We start from the raw sequence: 17,878 nt of genomic DNA on the forward strand, positions 1-17,878 counted from the left end.
AGTGTGAAGAGGGACACCTTATTTCATTGCAAAATGAACAGCAAGTAAACAGAGAAATGTGATTAAAATTCAATTGGGTGCAGGCAGGAATTAAGCCATCCCACGCCCATCAGTTTATAGCCTGCCCTAACGAGTGGAAAAGAAAAGAAAGTCACTGCAGCTCAGCTGGAAAACTGTTGGGGCATTTTACTAAATGACTCTCTTGTTATCCTCGGCTCTCTCTGCATCTTATATGTCCTCGATTACACAAACTGATGTACAATGTACCGTGACGCTCTAGGGCAGGGCTTGGGGGGCAGCACTTGTTGTTTGCTTGTTAGTGTGATTCCTTATTGGGCTTCCTATACATTTCTGAGCTCAAAAGCTTAAAATGACTATTTCTGTTACCCTCTGAGCCTTGTGGAGCCAAATATCAAAGATGACCTGATTAACCTTGAAGCACAAAATCTAGTCTTCTACCTGCAGTTTCCATAGCAATTCCAAATCCTGAACAGCAGTATTATATTTCTAAAAATGTAGCTCATTTTTGTAATGGATCCTGATGGTTCAACATGTATTTCTCCCCAACTGCCCAGGAAATTATATTTCATAGACTCATGGGAAGTAGTTGATAACTGGTCCAGGCCAAGCACTGCAAAGTCAGCAGACTTGGTTTGAATTTATACAAGACCATTTCCAACTAGCTATGGAATTAACTTTAGGCTAATTTATTTAATCTCTAAGTTCCAGTTTCCTCATCTATAAAATGGAATTAAAAAGGAGAGTGCTGACAGTGTTGCTGCAATGACTACATGTGACAATGTATATAAACTCTTAATACAAGGCTTGGCACATAGTAAATGCTCAATAAATGCTAATAAGAATTCTTATAGAAATATACGTCTGAAAATCTGAGGTTACACAGAAGATAACTTGGGAAATTTAGTACTAGAAATCAGATCTTCTCATTCCCAGACTAGAGCCATTTTCTGTTCTCTGTACAGATGGAAGTTGGGCATTAATTGGGCCTATATGATCATTGGTTCCCAAAGCACAACTACGGATCTTAAAAAGAAAATTGTGTGTGAGTCTAGACTCACCAGATCAGAATCTATATTTCAAAAGTTTACTGAGTGATTCTCATGAAACCTGTCTGTTAACTATTGATGAGAAAGAGCGAGAGGGGCCTCCTAGGTGAGGAAGAACAGTGAGAGGAGGAATATAGAGGTAGAAAGTATAACAGCATTTGGAGGAATTACAAGGAGAACTTGTGGCTTGGGGCAGAGGGTACCTGCCTAGAACCCTTCACACGTATGGCCAACTGGTCAGGCAGAGTCATGCAAGATAGCCAAAATCACCTAGGTGTCATTTTGATGTCCAAGAGAACTGCATGGTCCTAAGACTATGAGAGAATGTATTATTCTATCTTGTGCATGGTCTATTGCATTAGATGGAAATACCAACCCAAGAAATACTAGAGAAATGCTGAAACCCATGAGTGAGGTTATCAGCTTGGGTGAACTCCAAACTTCTTTGTTAAAGAAGCATCAGGTAGGGTATAAACTGAATCCAGGCATGTAGGCTATCTGTCCACACTCCCTTTTGATTTATGTAATGATTGATGGAGAAATTATAAAGAGTGTTTAGTGCATCCCAGCAGGGTCGTCCACAGAACTCAGTGAGTTGGCTGAGCTGGAATCTCTCAGCACTAGGCTACTTCCAGTAACTCCCCAAAGTCATGGGATAATATTAGAGTTTCCTTAGAGGGCAAATTTACTTCAACCCTGGAAAAATTTCTAGTTAAGTGTAGAAATGTTTATAAGAACCAAGTACTAATCGTTCTGAATTAAGGAGCCTGTACATTTGGTATTTTATATAATTTTATATTTTATAAAATTGTACTAAATACAATTTATATTATATAAAATTGTAATTGTAATATTTAAGAGAATTTGTCTTAAGTTAGCCTTATTTCACTGTAAAAAGTGGAATTGAGTAACTAATATAGAGTTGGGATTTCAAGTTGAAATCGTACTACATTTTTACACAGCACTGGAACATTTAAGATAAAATTCACCATAATTATACATTTCATTTGTTGGTTGCATAAGAAAAGCTTAAGTGCACAGGAAACAGATGACTGAGGAGCTGTTTCGGCCTGGAGAGGCCACATCAGAGCTGGCACTTAGTTCAGGAGTGGGAGGTATGATGTTCAGCAATCCCAGGCTATACTTGGTTCAGGCCAAGGGGTCCCAGAAGGAGACAAGAGTCTGACTGGGGCACTTGTCAGGCAATGTCTATAACGGTATCAGGGCGACCCTGTCATAGTCATTTGCAGAGTGGTTGCCCAGGCCTGCACTAAATTGGAGTCTCGCCCAGATCATGGTGACGGGAAGGGAAAAGGTATTTCATGGTGCCAGAAAGAGCCACAGCACTGCTGGCTCAGCCACAGAGGGCTACTGGGCCCTGCCCAAGCTGAAAGAAAGTACCTCTACTAGCTGCCACAAATACGAATAAGGTGAGCACTGTCCAGGTAGCCTAGGGACATGGCTGCAGAGACAAGGTAGGGCAGAGAAACCCTTATCCATAAATCCTCTAGGCCAAGCAAAACCACCTGACTCCTCCAGACACCATTTAAGGGGAAAACAAGGGGAGAAAGAGAAGACTCAGAGGTTATACATCACCTAAAGAATTCTTTCTATGATTATGTTGCATTAGCTCATAGATTGAACCAAAAGTTTAAGTGGGAGCTCTTGAGGAAGGTAAATTAAAGACAAAACTAAAGAATATTTTCTCCGCAGGCATGGTGGCTAGTGCCTGTAATCACAGCATTTTGGGAGACCAAAGCAGGATGATCACTTGAAACCAAAAGTTCAAGATTAGCCTGGTCAACATAGTGAAAGTCTATCTCTACAAATAATAGAAAAACACAACCAGGCATGATAGCACATGCCTGTAATGCTAGCTACTGGGGAGGCCAAGGCGGTAGGATCCCTCGAGCTCAGGAGTTTAAGGTTGTAGTGTGTCATGATTGTGCCACTGCATCCAGCCTGGACAATAGAGTGAGATTCTGTCTCAAATATATATATTTGATATACATATGTGTATATATATGTGCGTGTGTGTATATATACATTTTTTCCATGCATCCCATTGGTAGTGTGAGTAAATTTGTGGTCCTGTTTCAAACTTGGTTAACTTTCATATCACAGACTCACAGAAAGGAGACTTGGAAGCAAACTCAGCAGTTATCTATGTCAGTGTCCTCATTTTGCAGATGATCAAAATAAGGCAAGAAAATGTTAAATGACTTGGAGCAGTAGGATAGTACATTTCCTGGCTATTTGACTTTTTAATTGGGGACTCTATTGAGTTCTACACATGCGCGCACGCACACACACACACACACACAATTAGTTCTATATAGGGTTCTTATGAGTATCAAAGAGAATATATTTCCAATACTTAGCTTAACACCTGACAGTAGAGTAATTGCTCAATAAATAGTAGTGGTTTTCACTGTCTAAGTTCACACAAACAGGAAGAAATAGAATGGGAACTGAAGAGAGGACACACAAGGTCCCCAGGAGAGCTATGGCAGAGTCTCAGTCCTGTGATTAACGCTTCATCTGCCTGAGATTCAGACAAGGCTGGTTGTGGTTAATACTGCCCATCTGCAAGGCTACAGTAAACCTCAGAATTGGTTTCCCAAGAATATTCATTTGAGCTGATTAAAGCTTTTCTAACATGCAATTTGCAGCTGGTAGAATCTTCCATGCTGTTTATATTGGTTTCTTATTATACCATTTACCTTAAACAGCTTTGTTCTTTTTAAAGAAAAACATGCCATTCTTTCCATGGTGGTGTAAGCCACATTTCAAATGAGCACTGCCCTGTGAATGTGATCCCAGTGGCTGTGTGACAAGGCAAAGCAGGGTGGGATCATAGAGAGAGTGGAAAGAGGTCTGGACTGGGAGTCTAGGCCCTGCTATGTGTGACTTTCTGACACTCTGAGATCCTGAGTCTTGGGTCCTTTATTATTATTTTTTTAAAGGATAGGGTTTGGACGTGATAATTGCTAAGTGCTTTCCACCACTGAAATTCTTGTCATCTGTTTGCCTCAGTGTCAGCCTGGTGGAAGTGTATGAATGAACGAACATTGCAACTGTGCCTTTCTCATCCATTTTTCAGGCTACACTGACAGTTATTACAACTGAGGGCAGGCGGCTCACTGACACTGATACTAAACAGACCACATTAAATAAACAAGAAAATGAAATGAATAGCTAACCCTTATGAGAACTTACTATGAACCAGGAAGAAGGCTTTCATTACCTGGTGCTATTTCATTTAATCTTCAGTACCAACCTGCCAGAGTAGGTACAACTACTATCTCTATTTTGCACATTAAAGAAAAAAGATGAAGTCACACATGTTTATACAGAGCTTCACAATTTGCAATTTATCACCACATTTATTCTAGCCAAGTCTCACACAAACCCACAAAGGAAAGTGAGTATTCTCACCAGTCTATACACGAAGAAATTCAGACCCAAAGCAAGGTAAGTGACTTACCCACAAAGCCACTATGCCCTACTGGGTGAGAGCTTTGCCATGGCTTTTCTCTGCTTTTCTGTGACATCTGTTGCCTCTTCAACAGGAATGTTTGCTTTTCCACTTTCCCTCCAATTTTTCTTCTGCAAAAATCTCATTTTTCCATTTATTTTTCTCTAATACATCTTGCCATACTTCACTGATGAGGGTATTTTTTTACCTCTCCACACCAAACTCTCATCTGCCTATATCTGGACCCTACTGTTAAAATGAAGGGAGTGTGGCTCTTCTAATCAAAATCTGATCCTCTGCTCAGGCCCTGGATCTCAGCCCTTGGGCTTTCTCTAGCACTCCACTCCCTTGCTCATCTCCTTCTCTACTCCACCATCAATGCCTCCCTTTGTACTGGATTGTTCCCAAACAGGCTCTGATATCCCACGGTACCATGATATCTCATGATATAACATGGATATTTTCTCATACGTAGATCTTATTTTTTGTTTTGTTTTGTTTATTTATTTTTATTATACTTTAAGTTCTACGGTACATGTGTATAACGTGCAGGTTTGTTACATATGTATACACGTGCCATGTTGGTGTGCTGCACCCATTAACTTGTCATTTACATTAGGTATATCTCCTAATGCTATCCCTCCCCCCACCCCCTCCCCACAATAGGACCCGGTGTGTGATGCTCCCCTTCCTGTGTCCAAGTGATCTCATTGTTCAGTTCCCGACTATGAGTGAGAACATGCGGTATTTGGTTTTCTCTTCTTGTGATAGTTTGCTCAGAATGATGGTTTCCAGCTGCATCCATGTCCCTACAAAGGACGCAAACTCATCCTTTTTTATGGCTGCATAGTATTCCATGGTGTATATGTGCCACATTTTCTTAATCCAGTCTGACACTGATGGACATCTGGGTTGATTCCAAGTCTTTGCTATTGTGAATAGTGCCGCAATAAACATACGTGTGCATGTGTCTTTATAGCAGCATGACTTATAATCCTTTGGGTATATCCCCAGTAATGGGACGGCTGGGTCAAATGGTATTTCTAGCTCTAGGTCCTTGAGGAATCGCCACACTGTTTTCCACAATGGTTGAACTAGTTTACAGTCCCACCAACAGTGTAAAAGTGTTCCTGTTTCTCCACATCCTCTCCAGCACCTGTTGTTTCCTGATTTTTTAATGATTGCCATTCTAACTGGTGTGAGATGGTATCTTGTTGTGGTTTTGATTTGCATTTCTCTGATGGCGAGTGATGATGAGCATTTTTTCATGTGTCTGTTGGCTGTATGAATGTCTTCTTTTGAGAAGTGGCTGTTCATATCCTTTGCCCACTTTTTGATGGAGTTGTTTTTTTCTTGTAAATTTGATTGAGTTCTTTATAGGTTCTGGATATTAGCCCTTTGTCAGATGAGTAGATTGCAAAAATTTTCTCCCATTCTGTAGGTTACCTGTTCACTCTGGTGGTAGTTTCTTTTGCTGTGCAGAAGCTCTTTAGTTTAATTAGATCCCATTTGTCAATTTTGCCTTTTGTTGCCATTGCTTTTGGTGTTTTAGACATGAAGTCCTTGCCCATGCCTATGTCCTGAATGGTATTGCCTAGGTTTTCTTCTAGGGTTTTTATGGTTTTAGGTCTAACATTTAAGTCTCTAATCCATCTTGAATTAATTTTCGTATAAGGAGTAAGGAAAAGATCCAGTTTCAGCTTTGTGAATGACTTTCTTCACAGAATTGGAGAAAACTGATTTAAAGTTCATACGGAATCAAAAAAGACCCCACATTGCCAAGACAATCCTAAGCCAAAAGAACAAAGCTGGAGGCATCACGCTACCTGACTTCAAACTATACTACAAGGCTACAGTAACCAAAACAGCATGATACTGGTACCAAAACAGAGATATAGACCAATGGAACAGAACAGAGCCCTCAGAAATAATACCACACATCTACAACCATCTGATCTTTGACAAACTTGACAAAAACAAGAAATGGGGAAAGGATTCACTGTTTAATAAATGGTACTGGGAAAATTGGCTAGCCATAAGTAGAAAGCTGAAACTGGATCCTTTCCTTACTCCTTATACAAAAATTAATTCAAGATGGATCTTATTCTTTTAAACAGTTATCTAGTATTCCATTGTATTCATCTATTTAACTAGTCTCTCATCAGTTGGATCAATTAGGTTGTTTGCAGATTTATGCTAGTCTGACATATGAATCTTTATGTACTTTGTAACTATGTCTGTAAGATAAATTATTATAAATAGGAGTGTTTGATGAAAGGGTATATAAATTTTAAATTATTATCAAACTGGATCTCAAAAAATTTATAGTTATTAAGAACTCAAAAACACCAATTTCCTCATACTGTAGTCTGACAAATATAGACCAGTTTTTTTAAAAAAGATAAACCTATAAGGACTGCCACAGAAAACTGTGATTTCACTTCTGCAACTAAAAAGTTTATACATGAATATGTGTACATGTATCTGTAAGTATAAAACAAACACACACAGGCTCCTTCTAATCCTCAGGTCTAAACTTAAATATCACCACTTTGGAAAGGCTCTCTCTGTCTACCCTATTTAAAATAACTCCCACTCTACCCCCAATAATTGTTTTATTTATTTTTAAAGATTTATTTATTTTTATTATTTTACTTGGTTTTTGGGAAACAGGTGCTGTTTGGCTACATGAATAAGTTCTTTAGTGATGATTTCTGAGATTTTGCTGTACCTATCACCCAAGAAGTGTACACTGTACCCAATGTGTAGTCTTTTATTCCTCACCCCACTTCCATTCTTTCCCCGAGTCCCCAAAGTCCATTGTAGTATTCTTATGCCTTTGTATCCTCATCACTTAGCTTCCACTTATGAGTGAGAACATATAATGTTTGGTTTTGCATCCCTCAGTTACTTCATTTAGAATAATGGTCTCCAATTCCATCCAGGTTGCTGTGAATGCCATTATTTCATTCATTTTTATGGCTGAGTAGTATTCTATTACATATATATGAAACAAATTCTTTATCCACTCACTGATTTATGGGCATTTGGGCTGGTTCCATATTTTTGCAAGTGTGAATTGTTCTGTTATAAACATGCATATGCAAGTATTTTTTTCATATAATGACTTCTTTCCTCTGAGTAAATACCCAGTACTGGAACTGCTATATCAAATGGTAGTACAACTTTTAGTTCTTTAAGGAAACTCCACAGTTTTTAATAGTGGTTGTACTAGTTTACATTCCAATCAACAATGTAAAAATCTTCCCTTTTCACCACATCTATGCCAACACCTATTTTTTTAAATTTTATTTTATGATTATGGCCATTCTTGCAAAAGTAAGGTGGTATCACTTTGTGGTTTTGATTTGCATTTTTCTGATCTTTAGTGATGTTGAGCATTTCTTCATATGTTTGTTGGCCATTTATAAATCTTTTGAGAATTATCAATTCATATCATTTGCCCACGTTTTGACGAGATTTTTTTTTTTTTTTTTGCTGATTTGAGTTCCTTGTAGATTCTGGATATTAGTCCTTTGTCAGATGTATAGATTGTGAAGATTTTCTCCTATTCTGTGGGTTGTCTGTTTACTCTGCTGATTGTTTCTTTTGCTGTACAGAAGCTTTTTAGTTTAATTAAGTCCCATCTGTTTATCTTTGTTTTTGTTGCATTTGCTTTTGGGTTCTTGGTCATGAAGTCTTTGCCCAAGCCAATGTCTAGAAGGGTTTTTCTGATGTTATTTTCTAGGATTTTTATTGTTTCAGGTCTTCAGTTTAAGTATTTGATCCATCTTGAGTTGATTTTTGCATAAAGTGAGAGATGAGGATCCAGTTTCATTCTTCTACATGTGGCTTGCCAATTATCCCAGCACCATTTATTGAATAGGGTTTCCTTTCCTTACTTTACATTTTTTGTTTGCTTTGTCGAAGATCAGTTGGCTGTAAGTATTTGGCCTTATTTCTTGGTTTTCTATTCTGTTCTATTGGTCTATGTGCCTATTTTCATACCAGTACCATGCTGTTTAGGTAACTATGGCCTTATAGTATAGTTTGAAGCCAGGTGTTGTGATATCACCAAATTTGTTCTTTTTGCTTAGTCTTGCTTTGGCTATGCAGGCTCTTTTTTGGTTCCATATGAATTTTCAAATTGTTTTTAGTAGTTCTGTGTAAAATGATGGTGGTATTTTGATGGGAATTGCATTGAATTTGCAGATTACTTTTGGCAAGAATGGTCATTTTCACAATATTGATTCTACCCATCCATGAGCAAGGAATGTGTTTCCATCTGTTAGTGTTATCTATAATTTCTTTCAGCAGTGTTTTGTAGTTTTCCTTGTAGAGGTCTTTTACTTCCTTGGTCAGGTATATTCCTAAGTGTTTTATTTTTTTGCAGCTATTGTAAAAGGGGTTGAATTCTTTATCTGATTCTCAGCTTGGTTGCTGTTGGCATATAGCAGACCTACTGACTTGTGTACATTAATTTACAATAATTTTATGTCTCGAAACTTTGCTGAATTCATTTATCAGTAAACAGCTTCCTTGAATCCACGTCTTCCTCCAGCTACTATCTCACTGCCCTATGTCTTTCATAATCAAACATAATTAAAAAGTTATCTGTACACATGTTCTCTACTTTCTCATTTTTATAATTTTTTTTAACCAACTCCAATCTGGGCTCTTCCCTAATTTCTAAAGAATTATCCTGGCCAAGGGCATCAGGACCTTCCTATCTAGGGGATGCTTTCCACTCTCCACCCTACTCAGTCCCTCAGCAGCAGCTGAACCAGCCCAACACTGCTTATTTCCACATACCTCCTTTCTTGGCAACTGTAATCCCATACTCTTACAGTCTCCCTCCTGGCCCACTGGCTGCAACTTTTCTTTTCTTTCTTTCTTTTTTTTTTTTTTTTATTATACTTTAAGTTCTAGGGTACATGTGCAAAATGTAGTTTGTTACATATGTATACATATGCCATGTTGGTGTGCTGCACCCTTTAACTCATTATTTACATTAAGTATATCTCCTAATGCTATCCCTCCCCACTCCCCCCCACCCCATGACAGGCCCTGATGTGTGATGTTCCCCTCTTCTTAGTGCTGTTCCTCCTCTCTAAGACCTCGAAGTGTTAGAGTTTCTCAGGGCTCAGCTCAGATTTTTCTTTTGATACTTTTTAAGATAATTCAATCCTTTTCCATGGCTTTAAATATGTCTGCATTCTGGCAATTCCCACATTTATATCTACAATCCCAGATCTCTTTTCTGAGCCTCAGATATTCATCTCCAACTACTAAGATTAGATCTCTGTCATCACAAAATAAATCTCGGACTGAACTCTTGATTTGCAACCTATACCTATTCTCCCTACTCCCTTGCCTCATTTATTTTAAGCATTTTTTTAAAATGTCATCATCATTGCCCACCCAATTGCTCATCCCAGAAACTCATGGCCAGTCTTATTAGCAGTCCTCCAAAATGAATTTCCAGCCCTTCTTCACTGCCTCGTCCAGCCCAGTGATATTTCAAATACTGGTGGTGTGTCTTTAAGTAAAAATAATTTTTTTGAGGGAGGGACCCATTTCTGAAATATAGAAATTATGGGTAGGTGACACCTGCTTTTCAACATGTAGTTTATAGACCAGCAGGATTAGCGCAGCCTGGGAGACTGCTAAAATGCAGATTCAGATTCATAGGCCTCACACCAGATCTACTTGTGGATTCTGGTGCTCAGGACTCTGTTTGATACCTATAGGTGATTCTGCTTGAGAACTAGTGGGCTATACTGTGCCATATGTTCTGTGTATCACTGATGAGAGATGTAAGCCTTCTGCCCAGCATCACCCCAAAAGTTGTCAGTATGACAAGGAGTACCCGGAGTGAATGTCTCAAAAAGATCTTAGCTTATAACCACACCCTGTTTGTATTCCCCTTTAGAAGGCAGATGAGCAAACTGCAACACTAGATTGGGAATCAGAACATTAAAGAGAATTATACTATATTCTAATGAAAACATAATTCATGCAATGGAAAAAACAAACTGTACAAAATACCTACAAGTGATTTTCCAGTTATTCCAAGGCTACCACTGTCTTTCCCTAGAGACAACCAGTTTTACATTTCTTGCTTATTCCCTCCAGAAATTTTCTGATATACACAATCAGTGTTTGTGTGTGTGCATCTATCTAGCTAGCTATAATCTATCTACCTACGTACCTATTTTATCATCTCCCCTATTTTAAGAAATTATAAATTGAAGTGCATATACTCTTTTGTGACTTTTCTGAAAACTGTTGCTCATGACACATTTGGAGATTCCTTGTTCTTTCTAATGTTTATTTGATTAAGTAGAACGATCTTATTTTGCCTACTACCAGCCATATAGGCTGCTCCCCAGGTTTTTCGATTATAAACAATTCTGCCAAAAAAATTTGCTTACCCATGCACATATGTGTGAATATATCTGTGAGATAATCACGTGCAAACAGCACCTGCCACCCTGCTTGTCTCAGTCCCCCCGACCAACAGTTTCCAGAGACTCTTCTAACTCTACTGATATCAGATCTCTTTGTGGATCATCCTGTTTCCAGCAATGTTGGAACACGTAAACTTTTGTTGATAAAGAAGAGATCTCACTAAATGCATGTCAGCTTTCTGCCTGCAGTGAGTCATGAGGTGCCATACAATACAGATCAGGAGAGAGAGAGGTGTGTAAGAAGCTTGGGAAGGGTGAAGTGATTAGTGTGAAATCTCCCCAACAATGGATAATGAGTGTTTACATCCCTTCTTTCTCCACTTTGCAATTGTTACTTTCTTTTATGAGATCCTGTGGGAAAAGCATGCATTAATTTTCTTCTTCTCCCCTGTATTGTTTAAACTCAAGGTGTTTCTGAGAGTTCTACATTTTCTCAGGGCTGCTTATAACACACAAGAAGTATAGCCAGGTGGCTTCTGTTTGCAAGAGGTCTATCTTTAATTAACTTTTGTGCTTTTTGCCTTGAAGTGACCTCACAGCATTCAGCAGGATATACACATACACTGTCACACTCACACATCACCACTATGATTGTGAGAAAATTCCACTGCAAGAAGGTTATGGACAAGTTTTTCTTAGCTTCTAGGAAGATGGAAGACTCCCTGACAAGGATTATATTTTCATTGTAGTGGGCTGTCAGCATGGCCATTTATCATAGCCTGAATTAATAAGGAAAGGACAGAAGAAAAACGCTTGCTGCCAAACAGCTTGGGGATGTTCGGGACTGCATAGATCAATCAGCTGGGCACACTAGCTATTGTCTGCTCATCAATTCATTTTCATTGAGTTTCAGGACAGAAAACACCAGGCCTTTTTCTGAGGCATGATCCTAATATGCCTGCCTAAACTTGCTTTCCATTCCAACCCTTAAATCCCACAGGACACTCATGAAGGTGGCATACTGCATTTAGATGAAGATACTGCTCTAAAAATCAACTTGTGGCAGATCTCTGCACTTTCCCACTTCCCAAATGCACAACAGTCTTAAGGATCTTTCAAAACTAATAGGCAAAAAAGATCAACCTCAAACACATCTCAGACGCAAAGAGAGACCTTTGTGCACTTATGAACAGCATAATAAATTAAACAACCAAATGCTTTCAAAGGAACTGGGAGACACAGAAGCCACAGAGGGAAACAACAACATTCATTTCCATTTAGCTGTTGTAGCGGACATTTGTTTTCTTTTATCCAGAATTCATTCCCTTTCTATCAAAAACAGCTTTCTGATTTTTCTCAACAAAGCATGTCCTCTACCACCTTAAAATCCTGCACTTCTGGTTGGGAACCATGCCCCTTTTCAGGGTTGGAACCTTTATTTAAATGTGCTGCATCACAGCGTCTCATTCCCCAGATCGCAATGGGGAATTCTGCTGAACCATGAATTCACCATGAACTAATGATCCAGCAGAGCCAGTGAAATATAACAAGAGTTTCCGGGATGTTTGGACATTTTGTGGTGGCCTCAAAATGGGGAGGATATAAATATGTAGCCTCCAAGGGCTACCACAGATAGCTTGAGAATGAAGTCAGCATGGCAGGAGACTGCAATGACAGATGGACTGAAATGAGCCCTGATGGGATCTTTAGAGCCCCTGGAAGAAGCCCACCTGAAGCCAGTATCTCTCTGGATTAAGAGAACTAACAGAATCTTTTTCACTTAAAAAAATATGTATTTTTGCCAACATGCTTTTTCAAAAATATCAGTTTTAATTGGGTTTCTTTTATAATAAAAGTAATTTCACTAATATAGAACAAAATCCATTAATTGCATTTATTGAATCTGGAACCCTAAATCCCAAAGCTACAAAATGGTCCCCAAATTTCTCCTTTTGGACAGAAGCAAATAGTTTTTTAACCTGGATAGCAGAAAACAAAAATATCTTCTGACTGAACTCCTTCTAGTAATACTGGCACTTGCTATGAGAATTCAGGAATAGGGCCTTTACTTCTGACAGTTGTTGATAGGGTGATATGGACCAAATGTTTTGACGAGGATAATCATTAAAGCAGGAAAAAAAGAAAAATAAAATAAGGATATTAGAATGACAATAAAGGGAAGAATTACTGGACCAAGACCTAGGAAAAGACAGTACTCAAAGATGTAGGGTCTAAAGTTTGCCATTCTGGAAGAGAAACTATGTGACTGAGCACTACTTCTGAAACTTATAGAGAGGGATGAATGTCCTGGGCTTGCTCAAGGAAAAGGTTATCATAAACTCCCTGCAATTTGTGTTGAGGCCCTGCATGGCTGTATGCTAATAGGAAAAGCAAATTGCAAGTAATACATTTCTCATATAGACTGATTTGAGCTAGGAGGTATCTGGATAACCCAGAAAAATAATCAAAGATAAGAAGGCGCACAAGCAAATAAGACGGCATGAAAGAGAATCACCAGGGAGAGAAAAACAAAAAGGAAAACAAGGCAATTCACGGTCTTCAGATACTGGAGCTAGACTTTAAAACAATTATTCTTGCTATTTAAAGGAACTAAAATATATGACTGAGAAAAGATTAAAAAAACAAAAATTATATAATGAAAAGTTATTGAAATGAATAACTCAGTGGAAAGATTTCATAGATTAGACTTCAATGAAGAGAGAATTAGTGACATAAAAGGCAAGTCAGAAGGAAATACTTATTATGAAGCAATTGGGAGACAAAAAGATACAAAATACAGAAGAGAGGTTAAGAGACAGAAGATTCAGTTCAAAAGTCTGATATGCACTTAACTATAGCTTCAAAAATGAGACATAAAACGGGGGTAGAAGGCAATAATTTGATAATATCTAGCTAAGAATATCCTCAAACTTATGAAACACATCGATTTACAGATAGAAAAACTCAAGAAAAAAACATTAAAAGAAATATACTGAGCCATTATAAATAATGAGAAAAGAAAAGAACTTAAAAGCACCCAGAAAATATAGGGCAGATTATGTTCAGAAGAATGACAGCTGTATTAATAACTGATTTATCAACAGAAAAACATAGGAAGCTAAAATACAAATATCTGCCAAATGCTGAGGAAAAAAACCTGTAATTTTATACTCAGTAAAAGCAGACTTCAGAATGAAAGACAGTTTCAGGTGAATAAAAACTGAGATAATTTATTATCAGCAGACCCTCAGTAAAGTAAATACACAAGAGTCTTTCTGACAGGATATCCTTGCATGAAGATGAGAGACACAGAATGAAATCTAATAAAACTGATAGGACATTAACAAATCCAAATAAATATAAGCTGTTTAAACATTTTATTGTGTGATTTAAAATAAACAAACAATAAAAATATATGACAATAAAAGTACATAAGTTAGGAAAGGATAAAGATGTAAAGGTACTTCAAGGCACTTAGATTATTTAGGAAGACAGTAAAGGCAGAAAACTATAAAACATTACTAATGGAAATTAATGAAGCCCACACTTCCTTGCCCCTTACCAATGGAGAGAAAGATATACAAGGTTCACAGATTCAAATACTCAATTTTGTAAAGACACCAATTATTCTCAAATCGATCTCTAAATTCTATATAATCTCAACAAGAATCTCAAATGTTTTATCGTAAAACTTGACAAGCTTATTCTAAAATGTATATGAAAATTCAAAAGACCAGGAGTAACCAACATAATCTTAAAGAAAAGCAAGACTTCTTATAAGATGATAGTAAACTAAACGGGTGGGGACAGATGTGAAGATAGATGTATAGACTAACGGAAGAGAAGAGCAAGCTCAGAAACATACCAATGTGTATAAAGACACTTGATTTGTGATAAAGGTAGCCCTTTGGAGTAATGAGGAAAGATGATCTTTTCAATTGGTAGTGCTAAGAAAACTAGATACAATGTGGGGAAAAAAGAAAAAAGCTCTTGACCTCTAGCCCATATCATACACAAAAAACAATTATAGTGGATTGTTGTTACAAATATGAAAGGTAAAACAACGTTTCAGAAGATAATTTAGGTGACTATCTTCACGACTTCAGAAAAGGGAACAATTTTTTAAGTAAGAACACAAAAGCACTAACTGAAAAGGAAAACGTTGATAAATTCCTGGTAAAAGGGAAATGTTGATAAGCCATTTAACGGTATTAAAATTAAGAGATTATATTCCTCAAAAGACACCATTTTTGAAGAAAATCTAGGTAGTACCATTCAGGACATAGGCATGGGCAAGGACTTCATGTCTAAAACACCAAAAGCAACGGCAGCAAAAGCCATAATTGACAAATGGGATCTAATTAAACTAAAGAGCTTCTGCACAGCAAAAGAAACTACCATCAGAGTGAACAGGCAACCTACAGAATGGGAGAAAAGTTTTGCAACCTACTCATCTGACAAAGGGCTAATATCCAGAATCTACAAAGAACTCAAACAAATATATAAGAAAAAAACAAACAACCCCATCAAAAAGTGGGCAAAGGATATGAACAGACATTTCTCAAAAGAAGACATTCATACAGCCAACAGACACATGAAAAAATGCTCATCATCACTCGCCATCAGAGAAATGCAAATCAAAACCACAATGAGATACCATCTCACACCAGTTAGAATGGCAATCATTAAAAAGTCAGGAAACAACAGGTGTTGGAGAGGATGTGGAGAAATAGGAACACTTTTACACTGTTGGTGGGATTGTAAACTAGTTCAGCCATTACGGAAAACAGTATGGCAATTCCTCAAGGATCTAGAACTAGATGTACCATATGACCCAGCCATCCCACTACTGGGTATATACCCAAAGGATTATAAATTATTCTACTACAAAGACACATGCACACGTATGTTTATTGCGGCACTATTCACAATAGCAAAGACTTGGAATCAACCCAAATGTCCATCTGTGACAGACTGGATTAAGAAAATGTGGCACATATACACCATGGAATACTATGCAGCCATAAAAAAGGATGAGTTTGCGTCCTTTGTAGGGACATGGATGCAGCTGGAAACCATCATTCTTAGCAAACTATCACAAGAAGAGAAAACCAAACACCGCATGTTCTCACTCATAGGTGGGAACTGAACAATGAGGAAACTTGGACTCGGGAAGGGGAACATCACACACTGGGGCCTATCATGGGGAGGGGGGAGGGGGGAGGAATTGCATTGGGGAGTTATACATGATATAAATGATGACTTGATGGGTGCTGACGAGTTGATGGGTGCAGCACACCAACATGGCACAAGTATACATATGTAACAAACCTGCATGTTATGCACATGTACCCTAGAACTTAAAGTATAATAAAAAAAATAAAAATAAAAATAAAAAATAAAAAAATAAAAAAAAAAAGCAAGCCACAGAGTGGTTAAAACAAAGAAATCTCATAAACATGATAAAAAGAAGTCAGACCAAAAAATTGTACACTATATGTATACTATATTACTCATTTATGTAAAGTTAAAATTAAGTAAACCTAAGCTACAGTGTTTAGTGATTGCAAACTTGCATGGTGAAGCCACTAAGATAGTTGCTGCAAAAGCCAGGACAGTGATTATCTTTGGGGAGAGTTAGAGTGGGAAAACAAAGAGCTTCTGGGGGGTGGCAATGTTGTATTTCTTGATGTGTTTTTCTTGAGGTGATGAGTGTTTCCTTTACAATAATTCATTAAGATATATATATATATATATATAGCCAAAGGTACATACCCTGTAGCACCTCAAGGAGAGGTCTCTGGAGTCAGATGACTGGATTTAAATTCCAGCTCTCTCCTAAGGGATGTGTGGCCATGGGTGAATAATGTAACCTCTTTAAGTCTCATTTCTTCATAAGAAAAATGGGTTTTATAAAGTTGAGAGGATGAAATGAGACAAAGCACGCAAGGCACCTCACATTTTGTAGACAAATAAGTAAAATAAAATCGCACTTACGTTGTACATCAGATAAGGGCAATTTTATTTTAGTTATTTGTCTACAAAAATGTTCCTGATGCAAGGCAAAATCCTACCTGGGCAGAATTGACTTTATGTTATACCTCCTCCTTCCTGCCCTTGCCTCTTTAATGCTGCTGTCTGAAGTGGGTAATAATAGGAGTGGAGACAGTCACAATAATACCATCTGAGAGTTATAGAGTGCTTTACAGTTTACAAATAGCTTTCTTTTCTATTTTCCCACGAAATCTTCAGAACGGCATGAGAAGTCAGGTTTATTTTCCCCGTAGACACAAATTGCAGAAAGGAGAGATTTAGAGAGTTTAAGTGATATGCCAGAGGTCCCAGTAGCTAGTGAGTGGCAGAATGAGGGTCTGAAAAACGCAGGTCTTCTGCTTTTGAATCCGAGACTCCCTGAATTATGATGTGGTCTGTGAGACTGTAATATGACTGGATGCTTGGTAGTACCCATGGGGAATGCACAAATTGATTTCCATAGGTCCCTAATACTCTTCTCAACTAGTTATAGTCTTCACTGTTCAGTTTGCAATGATTATGTTTTCCATCACGGTATAAACTAAGAAGTGAAAGAGATGCCTTTTTTCCTCACTCAGTGGAGAGGAGTCAATCTATGACCATTTGTTCAGTGTTCAGGAGCAAAATTGTTTCATTTAATCTACTCCATGGTAAGAATAAATTCATTTCCTTCTGCTCATGGATCTCTTTTTATCATTTTCTTCATATGTTCTTTTATTGACTTCCTCAGGACCCCACGCTCCCATGTCATTAAGCTACAGTAATGGTACTGAATGGCAGTGACAACTCTGGGACATGGAAGCACATCTGTGCTGATTTTCTAAGTCTCTAAGAGTTTGTTGCTTAGTTCAGTTTCAACAAGCAATCCAGACCTTTTACTGTTTACTATC

This window comes from Rhinopithecus roxellana, chromosome 1 (assembly GCF_007565055.1).
Source record: "Rhinopithecus roxellana isolate Shanxi Qingling chromosome 1, ASM756505v1, whole genome shotgun sequence".
Taxonomy (NCBI): Eukaryota; Metazoa; Chordata; class Mammalia; order Primates; family Cercopithecidae; genus Rhinopithecus; species Rhinopithecus roxellana.